Raw genomic sequence first — 16,377 nt, forward strand, 5'->3', positions numbered from 1 at the left:
GGGGGTTCGAACCCACAACCTCAATGATACTAACCCGGCACCCAACCCTTGGGTCAGCGAGGCTTTCACACCAAGTACTTTTCGGAACTTATATTTGACATTTCAAGGAGTAGAAACACCGTCCCCCCAACCACCTCCGAAAAGATATCTTTACCAAGAGCACCACAGCCTCCCAAAATCCACCGGTGGCTCAGAGCGCAGAGGGCACCACTTATAAACCACAGGTCTCAGTTCACATTCAGCCTCTCTTTTATACACTTCGATGCGATTTTTATTACAATAATTTTTTATTTTTTTTAATCAGGAAAACAGCAAGTGCACAACACCTGTATCCATCGTAATTCAATCAGCACCAATCAACAGGCAATACAAAGTACAGAACAATATCCCCAGCCCTTACATTATTATCCCGCCCCGGACAATGCTCGAATTTCCACGTCTCCTAGGGCTTCCCTATATCTGTAAAGGATCCAGCCCGTTTCTCCGTATTGCCCTGACCTGCTCCATCCCCTGTGCATCTCATCCGGACGGCTGCAGGCCTGTGACATTGCTGGACCGGCGATCTTCTTCCATTCGGCCGGAACCGGACATCTCGCAGCCTTCAGAACCTGAGACATGAACTGCTTGACCTGTGCAGGAGCCTCCTCGATCGCCGCATTAAAAAGCAAAAAGTTAGATTCCCATAGGAAAGCAGAGCTCCTCAGAGTCTTTACGAACTGCTGAATGGCTCTGCATAAGGGAGCGATCCCCACACAGCAGCATCGCACACGTCCCCCCGCGCCTCTCCCTACCTTCTCCCCCGGGCCGCGATCGCTCTCTCTGTAGGGCTCTTTGCAGCTCGCGGCCGGACAGAGGGTGAGATCCTGGGACCCGGTCCCTCCCTCCCTCTCCGCACCTTTAACCCTGGGCCTGGATTCCTCTCTGGGCTTCTCTGAATCTCCTGCTCGCCGCGAAAGAACGGCCGGGACCGGGCTGTGCTGTGCCCCGCCTCCTCCCCCTTCCGTCCAATCGCATCAGCAGGAAGGGGCGGGGCTGCAGCAGAGCTCTCTCCTGTGATTAGGCTCCCACCCTGCCTGTCTCGACCTCACAACCATGGCGGAGCTGTAGATTCCGGTAGGTGACCGAGAGCTCGGCCGTGCGCTCCGAAAGCGAGCAGCGGCCACCCTGCCGGGAAAAGCCGCTCAGCACGGAAGGAGCAATGGGGGCTTAGGCTGGGGGGAAGCGCGGGTTCTGGCCCAGGCATGAGCTGCGCTTTACGGCCTCACCCTCCCCAGGCTTTAAGCTTGCAAGTCCTGCAAACGTCTCCGGGGTTTAAGCGGCTCTTCCCGCCAGCCTGCTCTCACTGCTCCGTGTTCACGGTCTGATTGCGAGTGAGGGGTTTGTATGGAACCAGAAATCGGTTAAATAAATAAATAAATTAATGAATGACCGAGGGATGCGATGTGTGTGTGAGAGAGGGTGAGCGGTAAATATCGCACACGGGGAAGCCAAAATCTGTCCTGGGGGCTTCCTTTCCCGGTGCACTGCTGGACGGTCTGTGCTGGCAAGAGATGGCTCAGAAGCTCCCCCGGAGCCCGTGTCTAACAGCCCCTGCTGGAAACCCGTAATCTAATGTTTGTTTGCATAGGGGAGGAGGTTTCACCGCGCACTGTGTGCGTTAGAAAGATTCTTTTATTTTAAGAGAGAACATTTCATTCTTGTGATTGCGGGCGAGGAGCTGTTAATCACCGGAGGGTGTAATACAAGGGAGTCGTGGAAAGAGGGGTAAAACTCCGGAGCCTCTGTCCCCGGCTGCCTGGAGAGTGCAGAGCCTGCTGTGAAGGGCTGGAGTCCTGTGCTAGGAGAAGAATAAGGGGTAAAAAGCCGGGAGTGAGTCTAGCTTAGCCAGAAGCTAGGTGGGGGCCAGTGTAGGGAAGCGGTGCGGGTGGATGGGGAGGAGGGGGTCAGTTAGACCTGTGTTCCAAGCATATTCCGGTGAAACCTCTAAGGAGAAAGAGCCTTAATTAAATAATAACAAGAAAGAGCCACCAGCAGCTGGGGATTTTACTACTTTCTACTAGGAAAAATGGCCCAAATTTCACCAAAACTACCCCTTTCTGGTCAGTAACATCCTCTGTCGCGGAGAGGATGTTACAATCCATGGTCTTACTGAGCTGGGGGGGCTTCGAACCCACAGTCTCACTGTTACTAACCCGGCTCCCAACCCTTGGGTCAGCGAGGCTTTCACACCGAGTTCTTTTCGGAACTTATATTTGACCTTTTCAGGGACTAAAAACGCCTCCCCCACCCACCTCCTAAAAGATAAGGGGTTAATCCCCGGGAGAGTCTGTACCCAGCTGACTGGTGGCTCAGCAGCTCTGTCCGATGGCTCCGTTACAGGGATTTACTCGAATATACGAGGGCGCGGGGTTCGAGTCTAGCTTAGCCAGAAGCTAGGTGGGGGCCAGTGTAGGTAAGTGGTGCGGTGGATGGGGCGGAGGGGGGGGGTCAGTTAGTCCTGTGTTCCGAGCATATTCCGGTGAATACCTCTAATGCGAAAGAGCCTTAATTAATAACAAGAAAGAGCCACCAGCAGACTGGGGGTTTTACTACTTTTTACTAGGAAAAATGGCCTAAATTTCACCAAAACTACCCCTTTCTGACCAGAGAGGATGCTACAACCCATGGTATTACAGAGCTGGTGGGGCTTCAAGGTTACTGAGCTGGTGCAGCATCCTCTCCGCGACAGAGGCTCAGTAACATCCTCTGTCGCGGAGAGGATGCTACAACCCACGGTGTTACGGAGCTGGTGGGGCTTCGAACCCACAACCTCCACGTTACTGAGCTGGTGGGGCTTCGAACCCACAACCTCAATGTTACGGAGTTGGTGGGGCTTCGAACCCACAACCTCAATGATACTAACCCGGCTCCCAACCCTTGGGTCAGCGAGGCTTTCACACCGAGTCCTTTTCGGAACTTATATTTGACATTTCAAGGAGTAGAAACACCGCCCCCAACCACCTCCGAAGAGATATCTTTACCAAGAGAACCACAGCCTCCCCAGATCCACCGGTGGCTCAGAGCTCAGAGGGCACCCCTTATAAACCACAGGTCTCAGTTCACATTCAGCCTCTCTTTTATACACTTCGATGTGATTTTTATTACAATAATTTTTTATTTTTTTAAATCAGGAAAACAGCAAGTGCACAACGCCTGTATCCATCGTAATTCAATCAGCACCAATCAACAGCCAATACAAAGTACAGAACAATATCCCCAGCCCTTACATTATTCCCCCGCCGCGGAGAGTGCTAGGATTCCCACTTCTCTAAATCGGTTAAATAAATAAATGAGCGATGCAATGTGAGTGAGAAGAGAGAGGGTGAGCGGTAAATATCGCAAGTGGGGAAGCCAAAATCTGTCCTGGGGGCTTCCTTTCCCAGGGCAGTGCTGGACGGTCTGTGCTGGCGAGAGATAGACATGGGCTCCGGGGGAGCTTCTGAGCCAACAGTCCCTGCTAGAAACCCATAATCTATCCACTTTTAATGTTTGTTTGCACAGATGACAATGGAAACTGTGTGTGTTAGAATGATTATTTTATTTTTTTAAATTTTCTTTTTATTAGTTTTAATCAATTAATACCGGTATTGTTAGGTGGAACAGCCCCTCATTCACTCCTTGAATTCAGGAAATGTTCAAGTTGCTCTGGCTCCATGAATACATATCTATTATTTTCTATATTAAGTATACATTTACAAGGAAACTTTATCATTATTTTCGCACCTAACTGGCGAGCTCTAGTGCACAGAGACAGAAAGTTTTTCCTACACAATTGCATTGATCTAATAATGTCCAGATATATCCATATTTTCCCTCCAAGGTAAGGCTTGTTCCTATTGTAGAAAAACTCTTTAAAACCATATCCCTTTCAGCAGGTAACAAAATCTTCCCCAGCAAATCACCTCTCTTTTCAATTTGTTCCTCCTGGGTTGTCTCAAGAAATCCAGACAGGTTATCAAACGGGGATGGGAACTCTGGACGCTCCCCTCGGTCTTCCTTGTCCTCTGTCTCTCCCCCACTTCTCTGTACTGAATCGTTGGTGTGGGAATTATGAGCTTTGCCAGCAAACCATTTCAGGGTTTAACACTAACTTCCCTTCTCCCTGACCTTTGCATTGAACAAAGCATCACTTGTGCTTAAGCCTCTCTGCTTAGGAGAGGATACCTGACTGTAATGTATTTCTCTGGCTTATAATTAACCCTGATCGCCTGAAAGAAAAGCTAGTTGCCCCTAGTCAGGGGCAGGACAAAGACAGGAAGTATAGAATTCAGCAGCCAATGAAATGATCCGTACACACCCCCTGAGCCAAGCCAATAGTGTAGAGACACGTCTGTTGCTATGTGGAAAGGAGCCAATCGTGTGATGACACATCATCTGCCTTTGTATGAATGTGCAATAAAAAGAGGACCCTTGGGACTGCTCAATCCTTTTCCTGCCTGCCATGAAACCTGCCTGATGTGCCTTCTTTTCCTCCAAATTCAATATCTGGTGACCCGCGCCGTGATACTCCCTGCTCATCTGGCTGGACATAGCTTAGGTGCGCACCGTACAGCAGACTTGCCTTCGCAATCGTAAGTATTTTTAAAGTATTTTTAGTATTTTTTAAGTATTTGTCAGCAAGTTTGTTCCCCACATTCGTGAGCATGGCAAGTGATTTGACTGTACAGCAAAGGCTTCATGCTAGAGAGCTGCAGAAAATAATCAAGAATCATTATTTCATCACCAGAGGAAAAATAGCAAAAATTAAAATAGGGGACTTAGAAGAATTGATAAGTGAAATAGCTTGCCGCTGCCCCTGGTATTCACAGGCTGGAACTCTGAATATCCAGGACTGGATTTTAATAGGCAACAGTCTTCATATGGCCCCAAGGGCCCCCATAAAGCAATTATTAATATGGTAAAAATGTACAGAGGCCATAGAACACATAGGGAAAAAAAGTCTCAAGCCAGCATTTCCAAACCATGTGCTCTTAGAAGCAGACAGCATCAGTACACTCAATCAACATACCCTTCCCCCATCTTATGCACATACTCCCTCAGAGACAGCAAATTCTTTGTATCCTCAGCTCCCCATACCTACACCCATGGCACAACACATTCACACCTCCACGCCTTCTATAGAACATAAGAAAATGCCATACTGGGTCAGACCAAGGGTCCATCAAGCCCAGCATCCTGTTTCCAACAGTGGCCAATCCAGGCCATAAGAACCTGGCAAGTACCCAAAAACTAAGTCTATTCCATGTAACCATTGCTAATGGCAGTGGCTATTCTCTAAGTGAACTTAATAGCAGGTAATGGACTTCTCCTCCAAGAACTTATCCAATCCTTTTTTAAACATAGCTACACTAACTGCACGAACCACATTCTCTGGCAACAAATTCCAGAGCTTTATTGTGCGTTGAGTAAAAAAGAACTTTCTCCAATTAGTTTTAAATGTGCCCCATGCTAACTTCATGGAGTGTCCCCTAGTCTTTCTACTATCCGAAAGAGTAAATAACCTGATTCACATCTACCCTGTTCTAGACCTCTCATGATTTTAAACACCTCTATCATATCCCCCCTCAGTCGTCTCTTCTCCAAGCTGAAAAGTCCGAAACCTCTTTAGTCTTTCCTCATAGGGGAGTTGTTCCATTCCCCTTATCATTTTGGTAGCCCTTGTCTGTACCTTCTCCATCGCAATTATATCTTTTTTGAGATGCGGCGACCAGAATTGTACACAGTATTCAAGGTGCGGTCTCACCATGGAGCGATACAGAGGCATTATGACATTTTCCGTTTTATTCATCATTCCTTTTCTAATAATTCCCAACATTCTGTTTGCTTTTTTGACTGCCGCAGCACACTGAACCGACTATTTCAATGTGTTATCCACTATGACACCTAGATCTCTTTCTTGGGTTGTAGCACCTAATATGGAACCCAACATCGTGTAATTATAGCATGGGTTATTTTTCCCTATATGCATCACCTTGCACTTATCCACATTAAATTTCATCTGCCATTTGGATGCCCAATTTTCCAGTCTCACAAGGTCTTCCTGCAATTTATCACAATCTGCTTGTGATTTAACTACTCTGAACAATTTTGTGTCATCTGCAAATTTGATTACCTCACTCGTCGTATTTCTTTCCAGATCATTTATAAATATATTGAACAGTAAGGGTCCCAATACAGATCCCTGAGGCACTCCACTGTCCACTCCCTTCCACTGAGAAAATTGCCCATTTAATCCTACTCTCTGTTTCCTGTCTTTTAGCCAGTTTGCAATCCACGAAAGGACATCGCCACCTATCCCATGACTTTTTACTTTTCCTAGAAGCCTCTCATGAGGAACTTTGTCAAACGCCTTCTGAAAATCCAAGTATACTATATCTACCGGTTCACCTTTATCCACATGTTTGTTAACTCCTTCAAAAAAGTGAAGCAGATTTGTGAGGCAAGACTTGCCCTGGGTAAAGCCATGCTGACTTTGTTCCATTAAACCATGTCTTTCTATATGTTCTGTGATTTTGATGTTTAGAACACTTTCCACTATATTTCCTGGCATTGAAGTCAGGCTAACCGGTCTGTAGTTTCCCGGATCACCCCTGGAGCCCTTTTTAAATATTGGGGTTACATTTGGTATCCTCCAGTCTTCAGGTACAATGGATGATTTTAATAAGTTACAAATTTTTACTAATAGGTCTGAAATTTCATTTTTTAGTTCCTTCAGAACTCTGGGGTGTATACCATCCGGTCCAGGTGATTTACTACTCTTCAGTTTGTCAATCAGGCCTACCACATCTTCTAGGTTCACCGTGATTTGATTCAGTCCATCTGAATCATTACCCATGAAAACCTTCTCCATTAAAGGGTACCTCCCCAACATCCTCTTCAGTAAACACCGAAGCAAAGAAATCATTTAATCTTTCCGCGATGGCCTTATCTTCTCTAAGTGCCCCTTTAACCCCTCGATCATCTAACGGTCCAACTGACTCCCTCACAGGCTTTCTGCTTCGGATATATTTAAAAAAGTTTTTACTGTGAGTTTTTGCCTCTACAGCCAACTTCTTTTCAAATTCTCTCTTAGCCTGTCTTATCAATGTCTTACATTTAACTTGCCAATGTTTATGCTTTATCCTATTTTCTTCTGTTGGATCCTTCTTCCAATTTTTGAATGAAGATCTTTTGGCTAAAATAGCTTCTTTCACCTCCCCTTTTAACCATGCCGGTAATCGTTTTGCCTTCTTTCCACCTTTCTTAATGTGTGGAATACATCTGGACTGTGCTTCTAGAATGGTATTTTTTAACAATGACCACGCCTCTTGGACATTTTTTACTTTTGTAGCTGCTCCTTTCAGTTTTTTTTCTAACAATTTTTCTCATTTTATCAAAGTTTCCCTTTTGAAAGTTTAGCACGAGAGTCTTGGATTTGCACACTGTTCCTTTTCCAGTCATTAAATCAAATTTGATCATATTATGATCACTATTGCCAAGCGGCCCCACCACCGTTACCTCTCTCACCAAGTCCTGTGCTCCACTGAGAATTAGATCTAAAATTGCTCCCTCTCTCGTCGGTTCCTGAACCAATTGCTCCATAAAGCTATCATTTATTCCATCCAGGAACGTTATCTCTCTAGCGTGACCCGATGATACATTTACCCCAGTCTATATTTGGGTAATTGAAGTCTCCCATTATTACTGCACTACCAATTTGGTTAGCTTCCCTAATTTCTCTTAGCATTTCACTGTCCATCTCACCATCTTGACCAGGTGGATGGTAGTATACCCCTATCACTGTAGTCTTCCCTGATACACAAGGGATTTCTACCCATAAAGATTCAATTTTGTATTTAGTCTCATGCAGGATGGTTATCCTGTTGGACTCTATGCCATCCCGGACATAAAGCGCCACACCTCCTCCCGACTGCTCCTCTCTGTCATTGCGATATAATTTGTACCCCGGTATAGCACTGTCCCATTGGTTATCCTCTTTCCACCATGTCTCTGAGATGCCAATTAAGTCTATGTCATCATTTACTGCTATACATTCTAATTCTCCCATCTTACTACTTAGACTTCTGGCATTAGCATACAAACATTTCAAAGTTTGTTTTTTGTTTGTATTTTTATTCTGCTTTTAATTGATAGGGATAAGTTAGAATTTTTAGCTCAGGTGAGTTTTTAGTTACAGGCACTTGGACTACTTTTCTAATTATTGGAACCTCACTGTCGGGATGCCCTAATTCTATTGCATCATTAGTATCCTTTAAAGATACATCTCTCCGAATCATGCGCTGCTGAGCGACTGTCGGCTTTCCCCTTTGTCTAGTTTAAAAGCTGCTCTATCTCCTTTTTAAAGGTTAGCGCCAGCAGTCTGGTTCCACCCTGGTTAAGGTGGAGCCCATCCCTTCGGAAGAGACTCCCCCCTTCCCCAAAAGGTTCCCCAGTTCCTAACAAAACTGAATCCCTCTTCCTTGCACCATCGTCTCATTCACGCATTGAGACTCCGGAGCTCTGCCTGCCTCTGGTGACCTGCGCGTGGAACAAGGAGCATTTCAGAGAATGCTACCCTGGAGGTTCTGGATTTAATCTTTCTACCTAAGAGCCTAAATTTGGCTTCCAGAACCTCCCTCCCACATTTTCCTATGTCGTTGGTGCCCACGTGTACCACGACAGCCGGCTCCTCCCCAGCACTGTCTAAAATCCTATCTAGGTGACGCGTGAGGTCCGCCACCTTCGCACCAGGTAGGCATGATACCAGGCGATCCTCACGCCCACCTGCCACCCAGCTATCTACATTCCTAATCGAATCACCAACTATGACGGCCGACCTAACCCTTCCCTCCTGGGCAGTAGGCCTTGGGGAGATATCCTCAGTGCGAAAGGACAATGCATCACCTAGAGAGCAGGTCCTTGCTACAGGATCCTTTCCTGCTACAGGATCCTTTCCTGCTACACCTGGTTGGTGCTCTCCCATTATGAGACCTTCTTTCTCCAAGGCAGCACCAGGGCTGCCAGTCTGAAGTTGGGACTGGACTACTATGTCCCTGAAGGTCTCATCTATATACCTCTGTCTCCCTCAGCTCCTCCAGGTCTGCCACTCTAGGCTCCAGAGATCGGACTCGTTCTCTGAGAGCCAGGAGCTCTTTGCATCACATGCACATGTACAACTTCTCACCGGTGGGTAAAAAATCATACATGTGACACTCTATGCAAAAGACTGGGAAGCCCCCCTCTTGCTGCTGGACTGCTGCCTTCATCTCAATTTTGATCAGTTCCTAGTTGAGTTTTAGGTTGCTATGGGAGTAGGAATGTGTCTAAGTTCCTTTAAATGTATTAGTGAATTCACTGTCTGGTAGTGGCCTACTGGGGTCTGATCGAATTCTCAAAGTTTTTGTTGATGGGTTTTTTTTGTGCAAGTGGCACCTGCCTATAAATTAAGGGATGAGCTTGGGGTGGGAGGGAGGGTTGGGAATTACAAACAGTCTAACTTTAGTTAGTCAGCCTGAGTGACTCACAGCTCCCTTGATTAACAAATGTTGTTCCCTAATCACACTACCTCAACACCTTTCCAAGGTGAGTAACTGAGCTGAACTATTCAACTTTTTTACTTTGGCATATACTGCTCCTAGCTTATTTCTAGCTTCTGGCTACTTTTTTGTGGGTTTTTTGTTTTTCAATACAATGCACTCAGTTATTATTAAATAAAACACTTGAGCACAATTAAGCCACAACCTGGCCTGTGCACAGAATTTCCTCAAACAGCAAAAAAGAAAACCTTACAGAAAACGAATTATTAGAAAGACTTCAAGCCTTTCCCATTACAGAAAAGACCAATGAACTAGGGGGAAAGAATATGAAATAGAGCATCTGGGGACACACACTCACAAGGCACAGTCCCCTACCATGGCTCCTGTGGCTTCCTCTGCGTCCACCTCAGAGAGAAGGCCCCTGGAGACTGGGGACGCTGAAATCAGAGAAGCTAGCCTCCCTCCACCTTGCCCGCAAGCCCTTCCCCCACCAACTCCCTGTACCCCCATTTGCCATTGCCTGAGACAGTCATTGATTCTGCATCACCAATTTGTCCAGGTAAATTACCATCTCAAACCGCTGCTCCCGGTAACAATTTATGTGCCGCGTCAGCATGGGATTTCACCTAGAGCAAGTGAATGAAAATCTCACAAAGGAGGAATTATTGGAAGGGATTCAAGCCTCTCCCATTACAAAAAGGATTAAAGAACTAGGTGTGGCAGCAATAGAGTTGAGTGCCGCCCGGAGTGCCATGGACAGTGGCTATGCCCCCAGGTCTTCAAAGAAATTAGCGTATAAGACCTTGGGCCAGGCAGCTGCGTTACAAGCAAAGAAAATATCAATATGAAAGAAATGATTTAATGAGACAGTACAATGACCTGTTACAAACCAGACTACACCTGGTGCTGGAGCAGACAGGGCAGACTAAGGAGTGGTTTCTCTTGGTCTTTGATATTCAGTTACAGAAAATCTGCATACTTTGAGAGCATTTCCCCCACACAAAGTGATTGCAGAGCCTTATGTTATAACTGTACTGAAACTTGAGCAGTATTACAGTGAAAATTTCCCTTTTGCAAAGTTAATTTGGCTCACACTTAAAATGACTCCATTTCTGAGATTTAAGTTTATAGCAATTGCTTGAATTGCCAGTGCACAAAACTTGTAATTCTCCCTATAGGACAAAGAGAAAATCTGTTTGCAAGAGATCAGCAAGTCCTTGCCAGTCATTGTCTCTGTTAAACAAAGCTGTCTTTCAGTTCCTATTGACTGAAGGATTAATTCATTGAATGAAGTTCTCTGCTCTGTTTCTTTTCTTTTGAGAAACACTGCTCCTCCCCCTCTTATCCTGTCTTTCTGTTAACTCTTGGTAGCCACTCAGGTGGGGGGGGGGGGGGATAACTTTTGAAAAGAAAAAACTGGACTTAGTACTGCAGTTTCTCTCCCTAGTTTCTATACCTCTCAATTCCTGAATTATCTGCTGCAACTGTGCGTTGCAGCTTTCAAAGGGGGGCACGAGACAGATCAGATCTCCTGCTGATCCAAATCTTTTCCCTCAACCTTCAATGCATTACTACACTAGCCCTTCTTCTCACTCTGTCTTTAATCTTTTTAATACTTTCAAACTTTAATACTGAACTGAGATTACTGAACAGCGTGTTTAATTTCCTATTCTAATAATTATAAGAAATTGTATTCTGATATTCCACATTGAAAGTAAGCTCAGAGTATTATTGATTGCAACCTGGAACAATAATTGCAATCTATAAAGTAATGATGGTGTCTCCACTAGGAGGCGCTATGCTATTCTACAAGTTATATTATAATATTTTAATTCTGTTGTATACTAGTTTTTATTTTTCAGATCTGCGGTCCTCATGTCTTAAGGAAACTTCAGTTTTATTTTCTTTTTCACAAATTTTATACAGAATTCTGAACCTTAAAATTTTTACTGACAGAGGTTGCTACATCTAAAGCAATCCCTCCCAAGCCTTTTCTTGCAAATCTAAATTGAATAATAGAATTGATTTATCCAAGGTTAAAGTAAGAATTTCACTTTAATCATTACCTTAGTAAATGTCTTGCTGTATGCCAGTTTTTAATATTTTCCAGACTGACAGCCTTCCTGCCATGAGAGATGTGAAGATGAACACTTTGCAGTTTATTTTAACATTTTTCTAACACCTTTTCACTTTTGATTTTTGATCCTTGATCTAATTTTGTTTTTGATACCTTTTTGATAACACATAATATGAGTTAAAAATCTTATCTGTTTATCTTGATGCCAAGAAGACTATGAATGAACATTTGCAGGATGAATGAATGTGTCAGTTTTGTGTAAATGAATATTTGCAGGATAAATGAATGTGTCAGTTTTGTGTAACATATGTTTAATGTAATGTCTAATATACTTGCCATTTGTGATTCAGCCTACTACAATTGACTTTTCCTTTACATGATTGATTTACATGTGTGCTATTTTACTGAATGAAAATTGATCACTGCATAAAAACTTTCTTGATAATGGGGTTACCCTCTGTTCTGAAAACTGATAATGGCTCTATTTACTGCAGCCATTCCTTTGCATGAATTTTGTCAATAATTGAACATTAAATACTTATTTGGCATCCCCTACAACACCACAGGGCAAGCCATTGTGGAGAGAGCCAATCATACCCTTAAGAGCTCTTGACAAGACAAAAACAAAAAGGAGGGAATGCCCCTGGACTTCCCCCTAAGAAGGACTGGCTGAACAAAGTATTGTTTACTTTAAATCATCTAAACATATCAAATTCAAATAAGACCACAGCCATGGGTAATCATTATGGGACTAGGGTTAGTCACTCACAGCCATCAGTTTTGTATAGAACAGTGATGGCCAACCTTTTGAGCTCAGTGTGTCAAAATTCATTAAAAAAAACCGAGCATAACTCGGGTGGTGTGTCACTTCTAGAAAAATCCATAATTGTGATATTTGAAGCTCTAACATATTATAATTTTAATATGTACTGTATTTATTAATAAAGCAAAAACAAATAATTCTTTACCTTGCCTGCTTAGTGACTTTTTTGTTGCTGAAGTATCAGCTAAATCTTCAATTAAAACACTCCCCCCCCCCCCCCCCCACACAAACTCTTACTCCCCTGGATTTTCTCATACACTCATGCTCTCACACTCACTGGCTCCCTCACATACACACAAACACACACACCCAGGCAGACTCCCATTCATTTTCACATCACTCCCGCTCCATCCTCCAGGCAGGCACCAATTCATTCTCACACACAGACCCCCAGGCAGGCACCTATGCATTCACACACATACACCCCCAGGCAGAGTCCCATTCATTCATATGCACACACTAAAGGTAGACCCCCCCTCTCTTTTGCCAGCAACTTCAGAACCTCTCTCATTCCTCTGCTGCCACTGTCACTGCTGCCACATGACTATTGGGGATGTTACTATTCTTGCACATTCCCAAAGATTACATGTGCCAATCACTAAAATATATATAATTTTTTTAACCTTTGCTGTCTGATCTTAGTTTTCTAATTGATTGGTCAGGCTTTTTTTTTCCACCTTCCCTCTCTTTTTTTTTGCCAATTCCTTTTATATTGTGTTTTTTTCTGTTTCTTTTCTCCATCTTCTTCCCTCAAACACAGTCAGGTTCTCATTCTCACATGCATTTCTCTCTCACACATACAGTCTCTCACTGGCACATGCGGTCTGACTTTCTCACACACAGGCTCTCTCTCACTCCCATATGCTGTCTTGCTCAAGCACATGCTGTCTCTGCAAACATTCACTCTCAAACACAATCTCTCAACTCGTCTCATACACGCACACACCCTCTACAGACTCTCAGCCTCTCTCACCTCTGGGCCACCTCTTCGCAGGTCACCGCAGGATGGGCTCTGCAGCAGCCCTGCTACCGGGCTTCTTCCTCTTCTCAGGCTGCTGCGACTTGGGTGGGATTCGCGGCGGCCCGTAAGCTCAAGTGCTGCTCCTCTTCTGCGCGTGCTGATGCTTCTCTCCTTCCTGCCCACGCGGCTCCGGCAACGTTTACTTCCGGGCCGCACAGGGAGGAGGGGCATCAGCGCGTTTAAATGCGATCCCTATCTGCCTGTCGTTGTGCCGCATGAGCCTCTCTGCACCCGGGGGCATGGGGGGGGGAGATACTAAACTAATTTTAAAGGGGTCGGCGCAGCCGCTAAAAAAAAAATAAAATAAAGGATCGGCACAGCAGGAAAAAAGACTCGGCACAGCCAAAAAAAAAAAATTCCTGATACTCCATGAAATGCTGCGCATGTCAGCAAACACATCTTGGCGTGTCACCTCTGACATGCATGTCATAGGTTAACCATCACTGGTATAGAATATTTAATGTCTGGTACGGTCCCGTTCCCATAACATAGGGACGAGGATATGTTTTTCTGCTTGCTTCCACAGGTATCAAGCTGTGGAGAGATGGAAAGGTGTCCAGGTCTACAGGACCCGATCACCAACTTCTCCCTGAGCCTCCACCGCCCTCAGAAGGACAGAGACCGGACTCCTTGCAAAAAGCAGCACCACATGACCTGGGGACAGATCAAGGCCCTATCTGACCAATCTGCACAACTCTTAGAACAGCAAGGCCTTGAGAGAACTCCAGAGAACTTATTAGCCACCTTTTCTTGCCTGAATGCCAACTCATTAACAATTGTGTTCTGCACCCCCCTCCTTTGCCTTATTTCTCCAGCTATGGCGATTTCAGAACAAGGACTCTGACAGGACAACATGTACATCCTCGATGCACAGAACTTTTCACACCTGTTGAATCGAACAGACTGTTGGATCTGCACACACATGCCAACCCATGCCTGCAGAGAACTACTGATGCATGCTGTACCATTTAACCTTACAGTATGGACTAATTATCCTTTACAGAGAGGTGTTTTCATTAACTCTCCAGTTAATAATACCATACTACACATCGGCAGCCGTATTCAAGAGACTGCCGCTCTTTGTTGGGACTATGATACAGGGGATGGGAAGGGGATTCAGGTGGGACATATCCATATTGTAACTGAACCTTTGTATTAATCACTGAACACTTACATAATTATACCACATATACGTGCAATTGGCAGATTTCAGGATGTGCAGTGGGAGACGCAAGCAGGTGCAGAGAGTATAGAGGGGACGAGGGATTTACCCTTTGTAGTTATATAACCCAAATGGCATGAATTACAGAGACTTACACATCCTAGCTAACTGGACGACTGCCCTATTTAATCAGACAGTCCATGCATTAAAACTACTCACAACAGAAGTCTCTCAGATTAGAGAAGTAGCATTACAGAACCGCTAAGCCTTAGACACCATTTTAGCTTCAAAGGGTGGTGTTTGTGCATTAATTGGATCTCATTGCTGTGTGTACATATCAGACTATAAAGCAAATCTCACACATCCCATAGAACAGATAGAAACCATGGTTGCTGATGCACCACTTTCAGGCAGAATACCAACTTCTCCATGGGATTGGCTATGGTCCTGGCTCCCTGATATTTCTGGTCTCAAAAGGGTGATTTCTATTATAATTACTGTAATTGTCTTAATTATTTGCTTGTGCTGCTGTATTCAGTGCATACCCAACCTCATATCCATACTGAAACCTTGCTCTCAGCCCGGATACAAAGATGTCTTGTAAGATGCCTAATAGGGAATCCTGAGCCCTGCAGCGGTTGGCACACCACGCTGCACCAGCTCTGGGTGAGGTGGAGATTCAGGAGCTCTGCGGCAGCTGGCACACCACGCCGACTCAGCTTTTTCTCTCTATATCTCCAGCCCATACCAAGACATAACAGATTTCAGTAGGGGTCTAAAGCTTTATTGAGCTGCCTAAATAAAAACAGAAAGGGTGAGATGTGGGAATTATGAGCTTTGCCAGCAAGCCATTTCAGGGTTTAACACTAACTTCCCTTCTCCCTGACCTTTGCATTGAACAAAGCATCACTTGTGCTTAAGCCTCTCTGCCTAGGAGAGGATACCTGACTGTAATGTATTTCTCTCGCTTATAATTAACCCTGATTGCCTGAAAGAAAAGCTAGTTGCCCCTAGTCAGGGGCAGGACAAAGACAGGAGGTATAGGATTCAGCAGCCAATGAAATGATCCGTACACACCCCCTGAGCCAAGCCAATAGTGTAGAGACACGTCTGTTGCTATGTGGAAAGGAACCAATCATGTGATAACACATCATCTGCCTTTGTATGAATGTACAATAAAAAGAGGACCCTTGGGACTGCTCAGTCCTTTCCCTCTTTTCCTGCCTGCCTTGAAACCTGCTTGATGTGTCTTCTTTGCCTCCATATTCAATAGTTGGCATGTTACCACTGGAGAAATTCAGGAGATCCTGAAAATACTTTTTAAGCTGTTCCTTGGGGGAAATTAATGTACATTTAGGAAAATATATTATTCTCACATTATTGTATCTGAGAGTATTTTCCAGACCTTTCAGTCTCTTATCTAACCTTGAGTCCCCCTGAATCTGGCCTGTTTGTATTTCCTTAATCTCGTTTATTTGCAAGTCCATTTCCTGGATTTTCGTTGAATTTGCAAGAACCACGTTCACCAGGTTAAACTGCTCTTGAGAAGCCTTAATTGTCATCATCAAAGATATTATTGCTTTTTCCAAAATAGCCATACCATTCCATAACGCATCTAAAGTAACTACTTCAGGCTTATTTATCAATTTTAATTCTGGTAAATTTACCGGTGCTATCTGCTTTGTACTCTCCGCGTCTGTCCGCTCCGTCTGGCTCTTTCCCAGAGCGGTAGTAAATGGC

General features: G+C 44.6%; 1 long non-coding RNA gene across 1 annotated transcript; it reads left to right on the forward strand.

Annotated features, from left to right (window-relative positions):
- The first annotated feature begins 1,069 nt into the window (after positions 1-1,069).
- On the forward strand, positions 1,070-14,341 carry LOC115081453. The gene is made up of 3 exons (XR_003853807.1): positions 1,070-1,113; positions 3,171-4,610; positions 14,291-14,341. It is a non-coding gene; the product is annotated as an uncharacterized LOC115081453 (long non-coding RNA).
- The last annotated feature ends 2,036 nt before the right edge of the window (positions 14,342-16,377 follow it).

The sequence above is a fragment of the Rhinatrema bivittatum genome, unplaced genomic scaffold (assembly GCF_901001135.1).
Source record: "Rhinatrema bivittatum unplaced genomic scaffold, aRhiBiv1.1, whole genome shotgun sequence".
NCBI classification, from domain to species: Eukaryota; Metazoa; Chordata; class Amphibia; order Gymnophiona; family Rhinatrematidae; genus Rhinatrema; species Rhinatrema bivittatum.